The sequence below is a fragment of the Abramis brama genome (assembly GCF_963993115.1).
Source record: "Abramis brama genome assembly, chromosome: 3".
NCBI classification, from domain to species: Eukaryota; Metazoa; Chordata; class Actinopteri; order Cypriniformes; family Leuciscidae; genus Abramis; species Abramis brama.
This window is the reverse complement of record NC_139965.1, coordinates 51,922,270-51,941,514: the sequence shown is the minus strand read 5'-3', so window position 1 is coordinate 51,941,514 and position 19,245 is coordinate 51,922,270. Positions and strand designations below refer to the sequence as shown.

Here is a 19,245-nt window from a genome sequence, read left to right as displayed (position 1 = left end):
GAAATACATCTTCATTCCTTCCCATACCCACTAACATTTCCCTTAGTTTCAGATAACGTAAGCTAGCCAAACTGAGCCAAAGCTTCTGGCCTGGTTGCAAAGTAGTTGTAGAGTTTTTGACTAGTGCAAAATGCCTGTGCAAAATCAGTTTTTGTGTGTGTTTTTAGTAATTGTTGGTTTGGTGTGTTTGAGTGCTCATTGTTACTATTACACAGCAAAAGTTCAGTGACTTTTTTTTATTTGTGCATGGTAGAAAGCACACAGTGAACTCTGAGAAAATGCTATGCTTGAGCAAACAGTTTGTGAATAGGCAACTACAAATGATGGCCGTGAAAGAGACTGTGAACGCATTGAATAGGATATGTTTAGTTGGTAAATAGCATAGGCTACTATTACATAGTAGCGATAACGTTAAGCGCATCAGAATGAAATATAATATTCAGAAGTAAACAGCATAGCTGACTTATAGATTCAGTTTACATCCACAAATGAATAAGCGCGTCGATTCAGGGAGCAGTGCAAAGTGCCCGTGCAAAATCAGTTTTTGTGAGCTGATCGCCGTCAACAAAGTTGCCTAGTAACGAACGCAATCTGGCCGAGATACGTGCTGGCGGCAGGAAACTTCACTTTGTGTGTCTGCGCCTCGTATACAACGTTATATATAAAGCTTGCAGGACAACTTGGTTGGCATTGCCTTTTCACTGTGAGAAATACACGGTGTGGCGTGTGAGCGTGTGAACTGGTTGAATTGCGTGTGTCTCACGGCCAATGCGTGAGACTTGAGAACCCTGCCCCATTGTCACATATTGTTTGCATGTTAGCATTAGCATCTAGCTGCATTAATTACTGTAAAATTTAAGCTCAAAGACGCATGGGTGCTTCAAAAACACAAGAACACAAGAAAGAATGGGCTACACAATCTGCACTTGTAATTTACTTCATATCTTCAAAAACTTGCAGATACTTGCAGATAATAGAATTCTAATGAAATAAAATCTCACTTAAGCGTACTTGAAGAGAGTTCACTTTCATTACTATGTTTCTTAACAGTTAAGTATGCATTTAAAAAGTGTACTTATAGCTTGTATTAATGTCATATTAAACGTTTTGGTTACACATTTAAGGTGCCCTTGTTACAGTGTAATTATACATTTAAGAACTAAGTAATATTATTTAACTGCATGTACTTACTATAGGGTTAGGATTAAGATTAGGGTTGGATTTAGGGTTAGTTGCATGTATTTCACATAATTTATAGTTACTAACTACATGTAGTATGTGTTACTTTAAAGTACATTTTAAAACTTTATGATTTAATAATGTTTTGTTGTTCTTTAAATAAGTACACTTTTTTTAAGTGTTGACTAACATACTAAAGCAGATGTAATTACATTAAAATCTCTTTTAGTTTACCATAAATGCTTGTCAGTACATTCATCAGTACACTTAACCATTACTTAAGTGCAAACTGAAATTGTACAAAAGTTTCCTTAAAAATTACCTTAAAAATTGTGTGATATGTAAAATCAGGAATACAATGCCAGTCACGCATCAGCTGATGGTGCGGCTGATTTATGATGTCTACCATTACATTTCAGACACATTACAGCAGTCTTTTTAAATTCTCCATTCACTCATTCTCTCTGCTGCAAGCTACTTCAAGCTGTCACCTCTATTTGAGTCTTCATATTACATGGCCGCAAGGGGATTTAAAGCTGTATTTTGAAATGAGAATACTATTTCTGGTTCCAATTCTCTATTAAATATAATGCATATATATATTGTACAGTATTATATATATATATATATATATATATATATATATATATATATATATATATATATATATATATATATATATATATATATATATACAGTGAGGAAAATAAGTATTTGAACACCCTGCTATTTTGCAAGTTCACCCACTTAGAAATCATGGAGGGGTCTGAAATTGTCATGGTAGGTGCATGTCCACTGTGAGAGACATAATCTAAAAAAAAAAATCCAGAAATCACAATGTATGATTTTTTAACTATTTATTTGTATGATACAGCTGCAAATAAGTATTTGAACACCTGAGAAAATCAATGTTAATATTTGGTACAGTAGCCTTTGTTTGCAATTACAGAGGTCAAACGTTTCCTGTAGTTTTTCACCAGGTTTGCACACACTGCAGGAGGGATTTTGGCCCACTCCTCCACACAGATCTTCTCTAGATCAGTCAGGTTTCTGGGCTGTCGCTGAGAAACACGGAGTTTGAGCTCCCTCCAAAGATTCTCTATTGGGTTTAGGTCTGGAGACTGGCTAGGCCACGCCAGAACCTTGATATGTTTCTTACAGAGCCACTCCTTGGTTATCCTGGCTGTGTGCTTCGGGTCATTATCATGTTGGAAGACCCAGCCTCGACCCATCTTCAATGCTCTAACTGAGGGAAGGAGGTTGTTCCCCAAAATCTCGCAATACATGGCCCCGGTCATCCTCTCCTTAATACAGTGCAGTCGCCCTGTCCCATGTGCAGAAAAACACCCCCAAAGCATGATGCTACCACCCCCATGCTTCACAGTAGGGATGGTACTCATCATTCTTCTTCCTCCAAACACGTTTAGTGGAATTATGACCAAAACATTCTATTTTGGTCTCATCTGACCACATGACTTTCTCCCATGACTCCTCTGGATCATCCAAATGGTCATTGGCAAACTTAAGACGGGCCTTGACATGTGCTGGTTTAAGCAGGGGAACCTTCCGTGCCATGCATGATTTCAAACCATGACGTCTTAGTGTATTACCAACAGTAACCTTGGAAACGGTGGTCCCAGCTCTTTTCAGGTCATTGACCAGCTCCTCCCGTGTAGTTCTGGGCTGATTTCTCACCTTTCTTAGGATCATTGAGACCCCACAAGGTGAGATCTTGCATGGAGCCCCAGTCCGAGGGAGATTGACAGTCATGTTTAGCTTCTTCCATTTTCTAATGATTACTCCAACAGTGGACCTTTTTTCACCAAGCTGCTTGGCAATTTCCCCGTAGCCCTTTCCAGCCTTGTGGAGGTGTACAATTTTGTCTCTAGTGTCTTTGGACAGCTCTTTGGTCTTGGCCATGTTAGTAGTTGGATTCTTACTGATTGTATGGGGTGGACAGGTGTCTTTATGCAGCTAACGACCTCAAACAGGTGCATCTAATTTAAGATAATAAATGGAGTGGAGGTGGACATTTTAAAGGCAGACTAACAGGTCTTTGAGGGTCAGAATTCTAGCTGATAGACAGGTGTTCAAATACTTATTTGCAGCTGTATCATACAAATAAATAGTTAAAAAATCATACATTGTGATTTCTGGATTTTTTTTTTTAGATTATGTCTCTCACAGTGGACATGCACCTACGATGACAATTTCAGACCCATCCATGATTTCCAAGTGGGAGAACTGGCAAAATAGCAGGGTGTTCAAATACTTATTTTCCTCACTGTATATATATATATATATATATATATATATATATATATACACTGAACAAAATAATAAACGCAACACTTTTGTTTTTTCCCCCATTTTTCATGAGCTGAACTCAAAGATCTAAGACTTTTTCTATGTGCACGAAAAGGCCTATATCTCTCAAATATTGTTCACAAATCTGTCTAAATCTGTGTTAGTGAGCAATTCTCCTTTGCCGAGATAATCCATCCACCTCACAGGTGTGGCATATCAAGATGCTGATTAGACACAGCATGCTTATTGCACAGGTGTGCCTTAGGCTGGCCACAATAAAAGGCCACTCTAAAATGTGCAGTTTTATCACACAGCACAATGCCACAGATGTCGCAAGTTTTGAGGGAGCGTGTAATTGGCATACTGACTGCAGGAATGTCCACCAGACCTGTTGCCCGTGAATTGAATGTTCATTTCTTTATCATAAGCCGTCTCCAAAGGCGTTTCAGAGAATTTGGCAGTATATCCAACCGGCCTCACAACCGCAGACCACGTGTAACCACACCAGCCCAGGACCTCCACATCCAGCATCTTCACCTCCAAGATCGTCTGAGACCAGCGTCCCGGACAGCTGTTGCAACAATCGGTTTGCATAACCAAAGAATTTCTGCACAAACTGTCAGAAACCGTCTCAGGGAAGCTCATCTGCATGCTCGTCGTCCTCATCGGGGTCTCGACCTGACTGCAGTTCGTCGTCGTAACCGACTTGAGTGGGCAAATGCTCTCATTCGATGGCGTCTGGCACTTTGGAGAGGTGTTCTCTTCACGGATGAATCCCGGTTTTCACTGTACAGGGCAGATGGCAGACAGTGTGCATGGCGTCGTGTGGGTGAGCGGTTTGCTGATGTCAATGTTGTGGATCGAGATTCCCATGGTGGTGGTGGTGGGGTTATGGTATGGGCAGGCGTATGTTATGGACAACGAACACAGGTGCATTTTATTGATGGCATTTTGAATGCACAGAGATACCGTGACGAGATCCTGAGGCCCATTGTTGTGCCATTCATCCACGACCATCACCTCATGTTGCAGCATGATAATGCACGGCCCCATGTTGCAAGGATCTGTACACAATTCCTGGAAGCTGAAAACATCCCAGTTATTGCATGGCCAGCATTCTCATCGTACATTAAACACCCATTGAGCATGTTTGGGATGCTCTGGATCGGTGTATACGACAGCGTGTGCATATCCAGCAACTTCGCACAACCATTGAAGAGGAGTGGACCAACATTCCATAGGCCACAATCAACAACCTGATCAACTCTGTCTCTATGCGAAGGAGATGTGTTGCACTGCGTGAGGCAAATGGTGAAGACCTTTGGTCACACCAGATACTGACTGGTTTTTGGACCTCCCCAATACAGTAAAACTGGACATTTTAGAGTGGCCTTTTATTGTGGCCAGCCTAAGGCACACCTGTGCAATAAGCATGCTGTCTAATCAGCATCTTGATATGCCACACCTGTGAGGTGGATGGATTATTTCGGCAAAGGAGAAGTTCTCACTAACACAGATTTAGACAGATTTGTGAACAATATTTGAGAGAAATAGGCATTTTGTGTACATAGAAAAAGTCTTAGATCTTTGAGTTCAGCTCATGAAAAATGGGGGCAAAAACAAAAGTGTTGCGTTTATAATTTTGTTCAGTCTATAGCCTATATCTTTATGAACTTTTAGAAGTGTCAGAGTTTCAGTTGTGTAGCTGTCAATGGAGGGACAGAAAGCTCTCAGATTTCATCTAAAAGATGTTCATTTATGTTTCACAGATGAACGAAAGTCTTACGGGGTTGGAACGACATGAGGGTGAGTAATTAATGACAGAATTTACATTTTTGGGTAAACTATCCTTTTAAGTGTGTTAAGAAACTATTATGAATGTTACTCTCTTTAAGTACACTTAATATGATTTTATTATATTAACATTATATGCAAGTACAGTTTAATCCTTTTCTCTCTCTTTGCATCTATAGATAACTGTTCAGTTCATTAAAAACAGCTGGAAGGGGTGTTTGGTTGATCAAAGTTGCACAGCAAAATGATTTTCTCCATTCTACTCATGTTTGGACAGTTTAGCAACTTGTGTATCTCTGATAGCTGATCAAAAGTGCTTTCTTGGATTCTTTTAATCTGCCCATAGTGCTCTACTTGTTAAATTACTCAATTATCCAAATTGTAATCCTGAGTTTTGCATTGGATTCTTTTAGTAATTTGCGGTTTGTCTCTCTGAGTAGAGATCTATATGCCTTACAGATTCAATTGAGTTTCTTAGCATCAATCTTATAGCAGTATCAAGCATGCTTCTTTGCCTCCAGAAAAAATAGAGATATTTCACATGAGTGATGCAAGAAAGGAAGTTTTGGGTCATGAATTTATTATGAAAAGAGATTTACTTTTCTTGTCAGGGCACCTTAATTCCACTTCCTAAATAATTAGCTTGTTCATATCAAGGCTTAAAAAAAAAAAAAAAAAAAAAGTAGATAAATTGCAGGATCTGGTCCAGTTTGATTCAAGCTACAAATCTTGTTTGGGTCCATGCTGTTTACTTTTATCTTATCTTTTCTAAGTTGAGACATCTATCTCCCCTAATATCTTCACAGACTCTTCTCTCTTAGTTGAATTTGGAGGATTTTTATTGATCAGTGGTTTTCTTTGCTAAAAGAACTGCATTCAATTGAAACTTGTATGTCATGTATTTAAACATAATTGTAATTACACATTTTCAATGATAAAGTTACAATTTAGTACATTTAAAATATCTTAAGTTTAACGGTAGTGTTATTTAATATTACATTTAGGGCCCTATCTTGCACCCAGCGCAATTGACTTTGTACACCGACGCATGTTTCATTCCTATTTTGCACCCGCGCAAAGCGTGCTTTTCCCTCCACAGAAGCACGTCGCTAAACTAGGGAATGAACTTGCGCTCCCTGGGCGGTTCAGCGCAAAAAAGGAGGCGTGTTCCGGCGCAAACAATCCCTGGTGCTATTTTACTGTTCCATAAAACAATTGCGCCACTGGCCAGAAAAAACCTAGTCTAAAGTCAGTGGCGCGTCGCGCGTTGTTCATTATGCTATTTTAAGGGCGCATGCTTGACCATAATGTATTGCGTGCACAACGCGCATACACTTTGATTCTCTAATCTACACAGAAGCAGCAGTTTTCATTTTTGCAAATCATATTATTACAAACGATAGATAGATAGATAGATAGATAGATAGATAATTTATTATAAAAGCATACATCTAGCTTACACATTTACCCACATTATTATATACCTGTTTAACCGAAGCTAATTTGGGTGTGTTTCTCCATCCCCAATGTCACTTCTCTCTCTTTTACGGCCGTGACGAGAGCGTTGCTCTCCTCGGCTGTGAACCGCTCCTGGCGCGCGCCTGGCAAATCCGCCGTTATAATAGCAATACGCCAAGGAAAAAGCGCGTCTGCTCTTAAAGGGAATGTGAGATGATGCTCTGATTGGTTTATTTCACGTTACGCCCAAACCACACCTATGAATAATGAAGCTACTTCAGACCAACCCCTTTTAGATTTGCGCCAGGCGCAAGAACCATTTATCCCGCCGGGAAAATAGCAACAGCGCCGAGACCCGCCCACAAAGTTACTTGCGCTTTGCGCTTTGACACTTGCGTTTCAGATCGTTAAAATAGGGCCCTTAAAGTTACTTTACGTGTGCTATAGTCAACACATCAAAAGTAAAGCACAACAAAATATTATTAAAACATAATAGTTTAAAATGCACTTTAAATTAAAATTTTTAATTTGATATTATTAAATAATGCACTTAAAAGTGTACTTAAGTGTTAACATGAAAGCGTACTCTTTAAGTGCACTTAAGTGGCCTTTTATTTCACTAATATTACATTATCTGCAAGTACAGTCTTTTTAATACATTTTTAAGATTTGAAGTGTACATTACAAGTGCAAATTCAATGCAGTAAGTGCACTTCTTTTTCACAAGGGCAGGACTGTGTATTGACTTAAAAATAAGTCTGAAAAAAATAGTCTTTAGGGAAAACCATGCTGCCAACTTTAAAATAAGTCTGAAAAAAAAAATCTTTAGGGAACACCATGCTGCCAACACTACGCTGTTCTGAATGAAATATAGTTGTTTTAGTCAACACCATCAGATTTTCTGTCAGATAAATGAAAATGGAGCTGAAGTTAAGTTTAAAAACCACCCTGTAGTCGTCATTAATTCATCTGTCTACAGTGGTTGCAGTGAGCTGGTGTCAATGGAGATCGACCTGTGAGTCATGTGGTCAGTGTCTTTCTGCCCGCTGCTTCTGCAGTGTTGCTAATGTGAAGATGTGAGCCAGTCTCTTGGCACATAAAGTTCAATTTTTGTGACACTGTAGCTAGATAGTAATTAACCTCTCCTATTTCTGCCATCTTGGCTCTATTGTGTGCTAATATGTCTTCAACTCAATCTGACCTGTTCCTCTATTATATATCTGCTGCTTGGCAGCCTTTTGAGTTTGGCTCCATTCTGCAGTCTTTCAAGTGCTTTCAGTCAGTCGTCTCATTGGCTAAAATTGATTAAGTTAAATGAAAACAAGAAGGAAGCACAAAAAACACACTCTCCAGACGGCTAATAAGGAGTTGTTACCGTAAAAGTCAAAAGTTTGGAGCTTGGCGTTCCCTTTTGGACTGGTAGTGATCTTTAATCAATTTGGCTGGAAGCTAAACTGGATGGACTTGATTTTCTCAAATGGAGATTTGGCTTAGCTGTACGGTAAATGGACTCACATCTGCATTATTGAACCATTGCCTATTTTCGGTCTGGTGCCCAGGGTGGTGCCGGGGTCCTGACCTGTTTTCAGAATATGGCCTATTTCAGAATATGGACAGAATCACGGAATAACTTGGAATGTTGCAGAATTTTGGATAAATAAATCAAAAGTAGGCCTGCACACTTAAATTGTTATATGGACTTGTCTCTGTGAATATTAAAGTGCAAAACGACTGCTATTAAAAATCTTAAGTCTGCTTGTTGAGCGTGTCTCAGTTTGGTCTAGCTAACATACTTATGCACATGTGACGATTGTGTTTTTTTCATTGTCCTCTGTCTCTACTGTATGAGGACATGAATGCATGAACTTCATCTCCAGAGTTTCTCTGAGAGTCAATTCACCAGCTTTTCACCATTTCATTTGAGAAAAATATTGTCAGATACACACTGGAACTCAAAGGTCTTCACGATAACCCACCCAAATAAAAGTTCGGTCTGACTTGAAGAAATTATGATAGAAATATATAGTAGAATGTATTTCTCAAAGTAATAAAAACAATAGGACTTTAAAACATTATTTAAGACATATTGCACACTTTAAACAGTAAACATCTGTTGTGCCGCACCTTGTTTGCCCAAAAAATTAAAGGAATTGTTCAAATTTCATTTGATTACATTTTACTAAATTATTTAAATTGTTAGTATTGTCGATGTATTCATTTGATTACCATCGTTTTTGATAATAAATTTATAATAAATCATAAAATATAGAATCCAGAAAAACTGTAACCGATGATGCAGAATTTTAGAAAAAAAAAAAAAAATCATTTTATTGGGCACAATTATTGTTAAAGTTTTAATACATTTTGGTACATTTTCATGATTTCAAATGATTAAACATGCTTTTTGATTATTAAAATATAACCATTAGAAAGGAATATGGATTAAAACAGAAAACACAGAATGTGGGAAAAAATAAAACAGAGTGGAGAAAAATAAAAATGGATTTCATAGGGCCCTACATTTTTTTTGTTGTTGTTTTTTTTTGGAAAACTAATATATATATATATTTTTTTGGTTAAATGTAACTTTTTATTATGATTATGCATGTTTATGGATTAATACAATTTCCAGAAAAAATTAAATGGGGAATGAAAAAAATAAATAAAAAAACTGCAAATTGAAATGTTGTAAATGTTGTAGGCCTAATATTGTTGTAATATTGTTGTTCGGTTGTATACGTTTCATGATTTTAAATGATTAGACATGCTTTTTGATACTAAAATTTAACTTAACCAAAACGGAAAACAGGATTTGGGGGAAAATAAAACTGAATTCTGTAATAAAAAAAAAACGCACATCCCATCCCATGGTGGACAGAATGAGCTTTGCAGAACCAACGATCTCAGAGCATGTCGACTTACACCCTAAACATGGTCCTTCTGTCTCGATTAGTAAACAACCTGAATGTGTGCACAGACAAACACATACGACACAAACACTACATTAGCCTAATTGATGAATGTGTGCTCAATGAGGAGTGTGTGTGTGCGGTTTGGAGTGCATGCTGGGTAATGTGATAGCGTTTTGTTGATGAATTCCAAACGAATTGGATCAACTAGGCATAAGTGCTCCTACAGATCCTCATCCTGATGTTTCATCACAGTGCATGATATGAGATGGCACAAAAGAACAATTTATATGAAAGAAGTAATTTGTGTTCAATTGTTTGCTACTATGAGAACTTGAGTTTTTCATAAGAAGAGATGGAATATCATTTGTCATATTATGTGTTTTTTCATCCGTTCTTGAGAGAAAGAATATTACTGTAATGTTACATCAGCTGAGATCTGCCTTATAAATCGTAACTAGGATAACTGCCTCCAGCTCGCTCGTTCCACTTTTCCACCGACCAGGTATGGTGCTCATTCTGGAGTCATTCTGTGCATTAGAACAGTTTTTGGCTGGTAAAATCATCTCTAAATCATCTAGACACCCTGTGGTCTCTAATGTCCAGTAACTTTCGTGCATAAGCACTAACTGATTTCCTCAAGTACAGTTTTCAAAACAACAAGATCTCAAAACGCTAAACTATAGTATTAATTTTTCTGGTCAGTCTGGAATAAAAATGGTTGTATTTGTGAGGATCATGTTTGAATAAAATACAATGCATTTAGTTTCTTGTTATTTATTTATTTATTACTTTCTGAGAGGTTTGTGGTTCATGTTTAAAAGGGTTGATATTACATTGAGATAATCACTAGCAAATGAATTTCACAGCTATGGTCACACGGCCAGTTGTGCGAATGTACAGTGTAGATAAAGATTAACCTCTGTGAGTTTCTGTCATAAATGTACATTCACTGTTTTTAATTATTTTTGCTTCAGAAGAATTAATTATAAAGAAATGGTCCACTCGGTAAAGGTAAAGGTCTTAAAGTCAACCTTATCATGTATAGAGAAACATTCAGTCTGACAGAGAGTGAAAGATCGAGCACTGCAACAAACAACAACAACCCATGTACTTTATCTGTACCATGACTTTAAAAATCGAATAGACTTCTTTTGAATATCTCTTTGTACGTCTAACAACTACCTTGGTTATTCTAACCAAGACTCACCTTAGACTGAAAGAGACTGTCTCCCTGACATGTAAAGTCAAGAAATACAGTACGTTTTGTTTTTAAAGGCAGGTTTATCTGAAATTGTAGACTTATTTCCCCCCCCTGATAAATGAAAATAGAATATTATGCCAAAATACTTTAGCATTTCTTTTCAAGAATTTTATTTTTAATGAGGATATATCAGGATTGTTGTATCACCTTGACATGTTTTACTTTATGCACCCAAAAATATTCTAAATAATTGTAATAAAGAGTCATTCAATAAAGTATTCTTCATAGTCACTGTATGTACGAGCTGCATTTTTAATGTGTTTGAATAAATTAATTGGGAAAAAGTGTCCCTACTACATGTTTCCAGTTAAGTCATGTCAACTCTCGGGATAGTTTATAAAACATTTGTAAATGGAATGTACGCTGCTGCTGAAAAAGTGTGACTTGCTTCTGCTAAATGCTCAGAACATGAAATTGTATACATAAGCCCCTTTCACACAGCGCTTTGAACCCGGGAAATTGCCGACAAATTGCCAGAGTGCCTTCTGTGTGAACGCAAACATGACCCGGGATTGATGCCGGGATCGATGCCGGGTTGGGGACCTAGTAATATTGCCGTGTTCAGTCCCGGAACGCGCGCTGTGTGAACAAAAGCCGTAATAATGCCGTGTCGCAGTGATGACGCTGAAGCCGCGATCGTTCGCCAGCTGTGAAACGGTACGTAATGCGCAAGTTTATGGTCGAATCAGAGAACAAAATGGACAAGCGTGGTTTAGAGAGAGAGAAATCGCAGCTCATAAGCAAACTTAAGACGTTGCTGAGACATTACAAGTCACATCGATGTCACGTGTCTTTACGGGATTTTTACGGGTCGTGTGTGAACGCACTCTCTCTTTTCCGGAAAATCACTCGCAGTGTGAATGAACCAAAATCAAACGAACCCGGGTCAAATCCCGGCTCACTTTATCCGTGTATTTTCCGGAATCTCTGTGTGAAAGGGGCTATATTGTGAATGAATGTAAACATGCTGCTGCTGCTAGAAAGAGGGATGCAGATCTAGGCAGGTGGTGCTGGGGAGGTGGAGGACTAGAAAAATAAGTTGCATAGCGCTAGAGTTAATGTTTTTGTTTAGATGCAATGTGGTTATAGGGAAGTAGTAATGTATATGTGAAATTGATTGGCTACATCAGAGTTACAGCGAATAGAGTTTCATGGCTTAACTTTTCATATATCTGAGATTTGACGGCACTACCGCTTGACAAATCCATAATTAGTTCCTCCTCACTGTAGCAGCCTCGTAAACATGACCGTTTCCAGATAAACTGTGTACGCCTGACTTCAGCCAATCAGATTAGAGCTTGCCAGATCATGAGGCTGAGATTAGTAAAAAAAAAAAAAAGTCAGTGAGAGAGGTGAAGAATGTGACATCATAGCTTTTGAAAAACACAAAGTAAACAGCAGAGCTAAAGTAATCTAAAGTTTAATCTTCCTCATGAATATGCATGCATATAATTAAGGTAACGCTGTCACCTTCAATGCAGTATGCAAATGAGTCCGTTATTGATTTGATTTTTACTTGTTCCTGTCAGCTATATGCGTTTATGTGACAGGTGTTGATGACCGTATGCAAATGTTGGGAATTTGCCTGTGAGATTACAGTCTCCACTCCTCATGAAACACTTCTCGCTTCGTTTTGCTTCATAAACGTGACAAGATGTATTTGCACGTTATCTACAGGCTGTGCAAGCGTTTACATCCTACTTCAGCGTTCAAATGATTTCTTTGAGCAGCCGTGCAAAAAATAACACACCTTCTCTCTCTCTCTCTTTCTCTCTAGTACTCCAAAAGGAGACAAAATATATTCTAACAGAGATATAAATGTAAATATTATAGTCTTTCTCTTCTTGGAAACATAAATATTGATGATATCATTTCCTGTGTATCCTGAGGCGTATATTGATTTTTGTCCAATACAAGTCTCTGTAGAATGATACTGACCCTTCATCAGAGTAGCAGTAGGAGCAGATCATGGGTTGTGTTAAAGGTAGGGTCGGCAGTTTTTTTCTAAAAATTTTTTTTCCACATTTGTTTAAACTTTCTTTATATACCAATACATAATTAAAATGTAAGTACTCTGAAAAAGAAAGTATAAAAATTGAGTGTCTGTAGTTCTCTCAGGGCGCAATAAACACAGCTACTTATTTCAATTCGGAAGGAATGAAATGATTGGCTGGGCGACTGTCACTCTCCCTCGCTACCATGGCTACCACCCCTGCTGCTACAGGAGCTGCCCACATGCGCGCACCCGTTTGACTCGAGGAGGGGAAGAGGCACGGAAGCTAGGAAGAATCACAATAATGGCAGAGAAAGAGCAGTCAAAATTCCCAGTACCTGCATATACAGTCAGAAAAGGCAAAAAAAGGAACTAGTAAGGTAGAAAGGAAGGTAGGCTACATGTCACCGGAGTGTAATGTTAGTCCTCATCAGAGCCAACAGTGCTTTCATCGTGGAAGCTCTTACATGCAAAACACCGTATATGTTATGAATCTTACACGAAATTCACCTTCATCACAGTGTAACTGATGTTAATGGGAAAACGTGTATCAATACAACCTATTTTTAGCTTTGCCTTATGTTACTAGCTCGTTACCGAATCAAACTCAATATATTTTAAACTTTACCAGTATCGATGCTAGCTTGATAGTGTGTGCTAACAGCCATGTTATTGTTTATATTCATAATGATAAAGTTAGGTATTTTATTACATGTGATTCTGACATGATGTCACTACATGCACTGCGCTCCGCTCCGCTCGGCGCTGGCAAACGCGTCCTCCTCCAGCTGAGCCGCGGTCGGCATCGCGCGTTCATGTGTTTTGGGGGCGTGGCTTTGGAAGGAGCCCAGAAGGGAGGGGGTGGGATTGAATGGAATAAGTAGCTGTGTTTATTGCAGCCCTGAGAGGACTAGAGACACTCGATTTTTATACTCTCTTTTTCAGAGTACTTACATTTGAATTATGTATTGGTATATAAAGACAGTTTAAACTAATTTGGGGAAAAGTTTTTTAGAAAAATCCTGCCTACCCTAACTACTGAACACTGCATAGTATGCACAGTATGCCTACTATTTAACACAAATAAAATATTGCAATAAGACAAAGTTAGTGCTACATTCTCTTGAGAACAAGAAGTGCTCTTAATTGTATTGAATGTGCACTCTTAACCATAAATTAAAAGGCCACTTAAGTGTACGCGACTAAACTTTCATGACAATGTTTCTTAACACACTGCTGATGTGATTTGAGCTTTGTACTTCCTATAAGACATCACATGATCTTCAAACAGGAAGTGTTTGAGCAATAAATCAATGATATAATCACACACACAATCTCTCAGATTATGTACACATCCTCAGGCCACAAACAACAAAAGCTTGAAGAATAGAAGATAATCTAATGATCCACCTCACATATAACCACCTCTTATGGCTGAACTATATAGTCATTGTTAATACTGTTAAATCATAATACATTAATACAGGATCTGATCACCAAACTTTCTCTCATTTTATGTTATCTTCATTAAAAAAATCTCTGCAATCTGATTGGATGATCTGTGTTCACCTGACACACATTAGTTTATCTGATCATGTTGTGTATGCCAAAATTACATTGAAATTTCTTAGATAATAACATGTTTTAAATGTCCTCCATGAAAATGATTTCATTAGTCTGGTTAATGGTCTCTCAAATCCCATGTAAAGCTGATATTTTCTACTGTACACACTAGTAGTAAACTGTCTAATTAGGTTTGTTTTGTTGTATTTTTTTCAATTATTACCGTATTCTTACAATGTATTTTTGACAGGATGTAATGGACCCCAAACTGAAAAAAAATAATTATATTTGATATGTCACATTGCTTAAAAGGAAATGCTGTGATTAAACAGAGGGTTAAAGAACTTGAAGCAAAATAAGACATTTGTTTCTAAATTAATATTCTTTTTACACACACACAATGCATTATTGGGTCTCAGGGAGTTAACGTCACTTAGTATGAATTATGAGCTGTTTTCCTCATGGGGACCAAAACATGTCCCCACAATGGCAAACATTTCTGGTATTGCCATCTTTGTGGGAACATTTTGTCCTTATGTCCCCATAAGGACAAGGATTTTGGATATTGCTATCTTTGTTGTGGGAACATTTTGTCCCCACACACACTAAAACACACGCACACACACACACATTGTGTCATTCATGTGTTATGGGGATTTTCCATAGACATGATTGTTATACTGTACAAACTGTATATTCTATCCCCTTACACTAACCCTACCCCTAAACCTACCCGTCACTGAAAACTTTCTGCACGTTTACATTTTCAAAAAACATCACTTAGTTTGATTTTATTATAAGCTGTTTTCCTCATGGGGACCAAAAAAGGACACAGGAAAAGGACCCACAAGGACAAGGATTTCTGATATCGCCATCTTTGTGGGGACATTTTGTCCCCATAATGTAGGATTTACCAGGCCACACACAAACATTGTTACCTTAAAGTGCTATTTCTACCAAATATAAACCATATCAAACATGTTTTGTTGGTATAAATTAACATATTAACATGAATAAACATGAATAAAACCAGTTACAGTCATTTAGATCTTACTATTTTTTCAGTGCTCATTCAGACAGATGATTTTGGTCGTTGTGTCATGTCTTGTGCTGTTTTTTGTTTTGTTTTTTTTTGTAATTTTTTGTGTAAACTTTTCCATGTGTGAAGTTTCATTTTATTGTGGCCTGTGTTGTGGAACACAAAAACACACCTTCTGTCAGTGCCTAGAAACAAATCTGATCAGGTGAATCGGAAACCAGATTATACAAACCATAGTCAAATAGATGTTCAAGTCAATTTTAGTCAATTTTATTCAAGTTTAAAATAAGAAGCACAATACTCCAAAATTATTAAGGCCTACATTTAATACTCTATGTATTTGAATTGCATATAAAAATCCATCCATTGGTTTACACAGTTTTAACATAAACTAAACTTAATGTGATGCATATTCGTCAGTTATGTATTAATGAAATTGGTAAGATTTCTGTAATTATACTAATAAATGTAATGTGTTTTAAATGCATAATAACCATGCTTATATATTTATCACCAATTAATCCAATTTGTTTAAATCTCATACATTTTAACCGCTTGTACTTTTGAACTAAATACATTTAATTGTTTTGTTTTCACAATGAACTGATTTATGCTGATTTTGATTCTGAGTTGAACATGATTTTTAAATAAAATACATGCAAACACCTATTAATAAATATTGATTTGCCAGAAATCATACCTGTTTCTTATTTGTTTCATATATGCATGACTGACAAATATGCATCACATGAAGTTTATTAAGGTGTTAAAACTGTGTAATAATCCAAATGGATGGAAATTTGATATGCTATCATACATAAATCTCTCAAGCTATCCTAATTTTTGAACCCTGATAACAGCGTTGCAGTGAGCTATTCTTTTAAATTCTGTGTTTAATGTATTCACACATGAAACAGGGGATTGTGGCACTTCAGCCAACAAAGGAAACATTTCATGGCCTCTCGTTCAAGCATGTACATTCATGATTTCTGTCCTTCAGTTCCCTTTTGACAAAACCATGACTGTATGTGTGATAAATGATGATGTGTGTTCATGTGTTTCATGTAGTCACATGACTTCAGTCAGACTGTGAAGGTGAACGATCCGTTTCTCTGAAACAACCCTGTTGAACTTTCATGAATATTCATGATTATGAATAATGTTGTTGAAGGATACCGTCTCTTCATGTGATAATGATATTATGGGTAGTTACTCAAACTCATGGTCAGTGGCGACGCCACAAGAAAAGAACACCTTGGTTTGTTTTTTCAATTTCCCGATGAATGATTATTAACGGAAAGAAACTTGCCTTTTTGTGATGTTGCTCCAGCTTTTCTGCTGTAAGAACGGAATAGCTTAAAGTAGAATTATTTAACAATTTCTGTGTCATGTTGTTTTAATAATGTGCAACAGATAACATATCTGTTACCATCTCAAAAATGTGTTTTATGGTTTCCTGACCCTTGAATGTCACATAATCACACACCCTGACCACGACCCCCCCCCACACACACACTCATTCGCTTGTGTCACTCCTACATTTGTTTCTCACAGTGGTTGAATGAAGGCCATTGTAGTATCAGAATTGCAGGCCTGTGTGTGTGAAGAATCATGTATGAAACTAAATGCTCAAAGTACGCCATAGTGACAACTATGTGAAACAAATCGTTATTTTTGTTGAACCACAACAAGACAACATTCTGTTATGTCAGGGACTAGATTTGCAAGAATAGCAATTAATGAAATTGTATAGAAGCCCATTTCAGAGGGGAAAAAAGTAATTGCTAGAAAGGAATAAAGTCACTTTTTATTTTGATGTAAAAGCAGGCTTTCATAAATTTGTTTAACCAAAATATATGAAAGGTAGTAACCTTTGTGTAAAAAGTACACTTTAGCATACTTTTAAAAAGAGTGCTTATTGTGGAAATAATATAATTTAAGGAAATATACTTAAGTGGGAACTGTAGAACTTTTTTACTAAATAAAAATGTTTTATGGTTTAAATTTGTATTAAATGCAATTAAGAGTGCTTTTGACCCACTTAAGTAGGACTTAAGTGCATTTTTATATGAAATTCCATAATTCCTTCTGGTGTCTTTGAAATATGGTTAAAGTTACTGCTGAATGTACTGACAAGCATTTATGGTAAACTAAAATATACTTTGTTATTTCTACTGATACATGTATGTCATGTATTTAAATATATTTGTAATCACACATTTGTAATTATGAATTTGCAACTTAGTACATTTAAAAAAAATCTTAGCTTTAAATTTAATATTGAATAACATGCGTACTTGACATGTAGTTTACATTTAGTATGTTAGTCAACACATCAAAATAATGGCGCTTTTCCATTACCAGTACCAACTCGACTCGGCTCGCCTCGGCTCGGCTCACTTCGGAAGAAACACAGGAATGAAATTGTAGTCTCTTTATGTACACTCAGGTGGCCTTCATTTTATTATTATTAACTGCATATACAGTTACTTCAAAAATATATTTTTTAAGATTTGAAGTTCACATTCAATACAATTAAGTGCACTTCTTTTTCAGGCACTTGAGTCTGTGCTATATAGTTGCTCTATTGCACATCAACGACCTTTAGATATGACTACGTTCACAATACTCCACGTCCACACAGGAACTCATTGCTTAAATCGGGTGTTAGTCTTTTCTGAACTCTGTTAATGTTTCTCTGCTGCTAGTTTAATGGTTAAAGGTCTGAATGGCAGATCAAAGGTTCAAAGTTCAACTCAGAGTAAGTGTAATCCAGATGTAAAAGATCATAACCCGACCCTGAGGCCTTATTCTTGTCCTTGTCTCACCCTGAATTGTTTCTCAAACACATAGCCAGGCAAACTCTGATAAGGGTTTGCTCTTGTTTGAGGTGTGTGAGATTGGACTGAGGTCAGAAGATTTACACCATGTTAGTCATGTCTGGGCATTTGGTCTTGCAGGTGGAGAGTGTTGCAATAGTTTAAACACACACACACACACACACACACACACACACACACACACACACACACACACAGACACAGACAGATGTAGTCACATGGGAGATTTGTTTAGTGTACTCAAAGGGTGTTGTTCAGCACACACACAGATAATCTTGAACATGTTTGTAAAATCCATGAGTGCTTTCGATAGGATTAGATGTGAGGCCTGTGTGTTACCTTGAGAAAAACAGACTTACAACCCACAATCCTCAGACTTCCTGCTTTATAATAACAGTGTGATAACATTTTGATACTGTCTTCAAGGTCTGAAGGCAGAGATTGTTGCTCTCTCCCAAAATAACTGTCTGTGGCTGAATCAGGGCTCTAGACATTAAAAAAGTCACATAAAATTAAACATCAAGGACCCAAATTACATTTTTTAGTTGACAAATTTCAGTATTGTAGAACAACCATTCTGTTCAGAAGTACCTTAGTTTATTGAGAGCATAATTTCTTAGGTTAGCTTTTAACTACAAACAAATGTTCCCAATTGATTCAACCCTACAGTTATGTATTCTATGTTAAACAATAACTAATCATGTTTTTCAATGTTTTTAGAAAGCCATTATTCATTCACACATTTATTTATATATATATATATATATATATATATATATATATATATATATATATTAAAATAGGCAAGTTTATATATATATATATATATATAAACTTTCATTTTGTTCAGTTGTTCTTTTGGCAAATCGGACAGCCCCGCTATGTTTGTCACACTTACA

General features: G+C 36.9%; 1 protein-coding gene across 13 annotated transcripts in view; it reads left to right on the top strand.

Annotated features, from left to right (window-relative positions):
- The window catches only part of LOC311078545 (adhesion G protein-coupled receptor L3), a 311,310-nt gene that overhangs the window by 47,239 nt on the left and 244,826 nt on the right, over positions 1 to 19,245 (top strand). For 12 of the 13 annotated variants that reach the window (XM_084107416.1, XM_084107415.1, XM_084107412.1 and 9 more), the window contains exon 2: positions 5,256 to 5,292. The exons of the other annotated variant lie outside the window; for it this stretch is intronic. The gene's annotated coding sequence lies outside the window, so the exon portion shown is untranslated. The remainder of the gene's footprint in view (positions 1 to 5,255; positions 5,293 to 19,245) is intronic. 13 annotated transcript variants of the gene reach the window in all.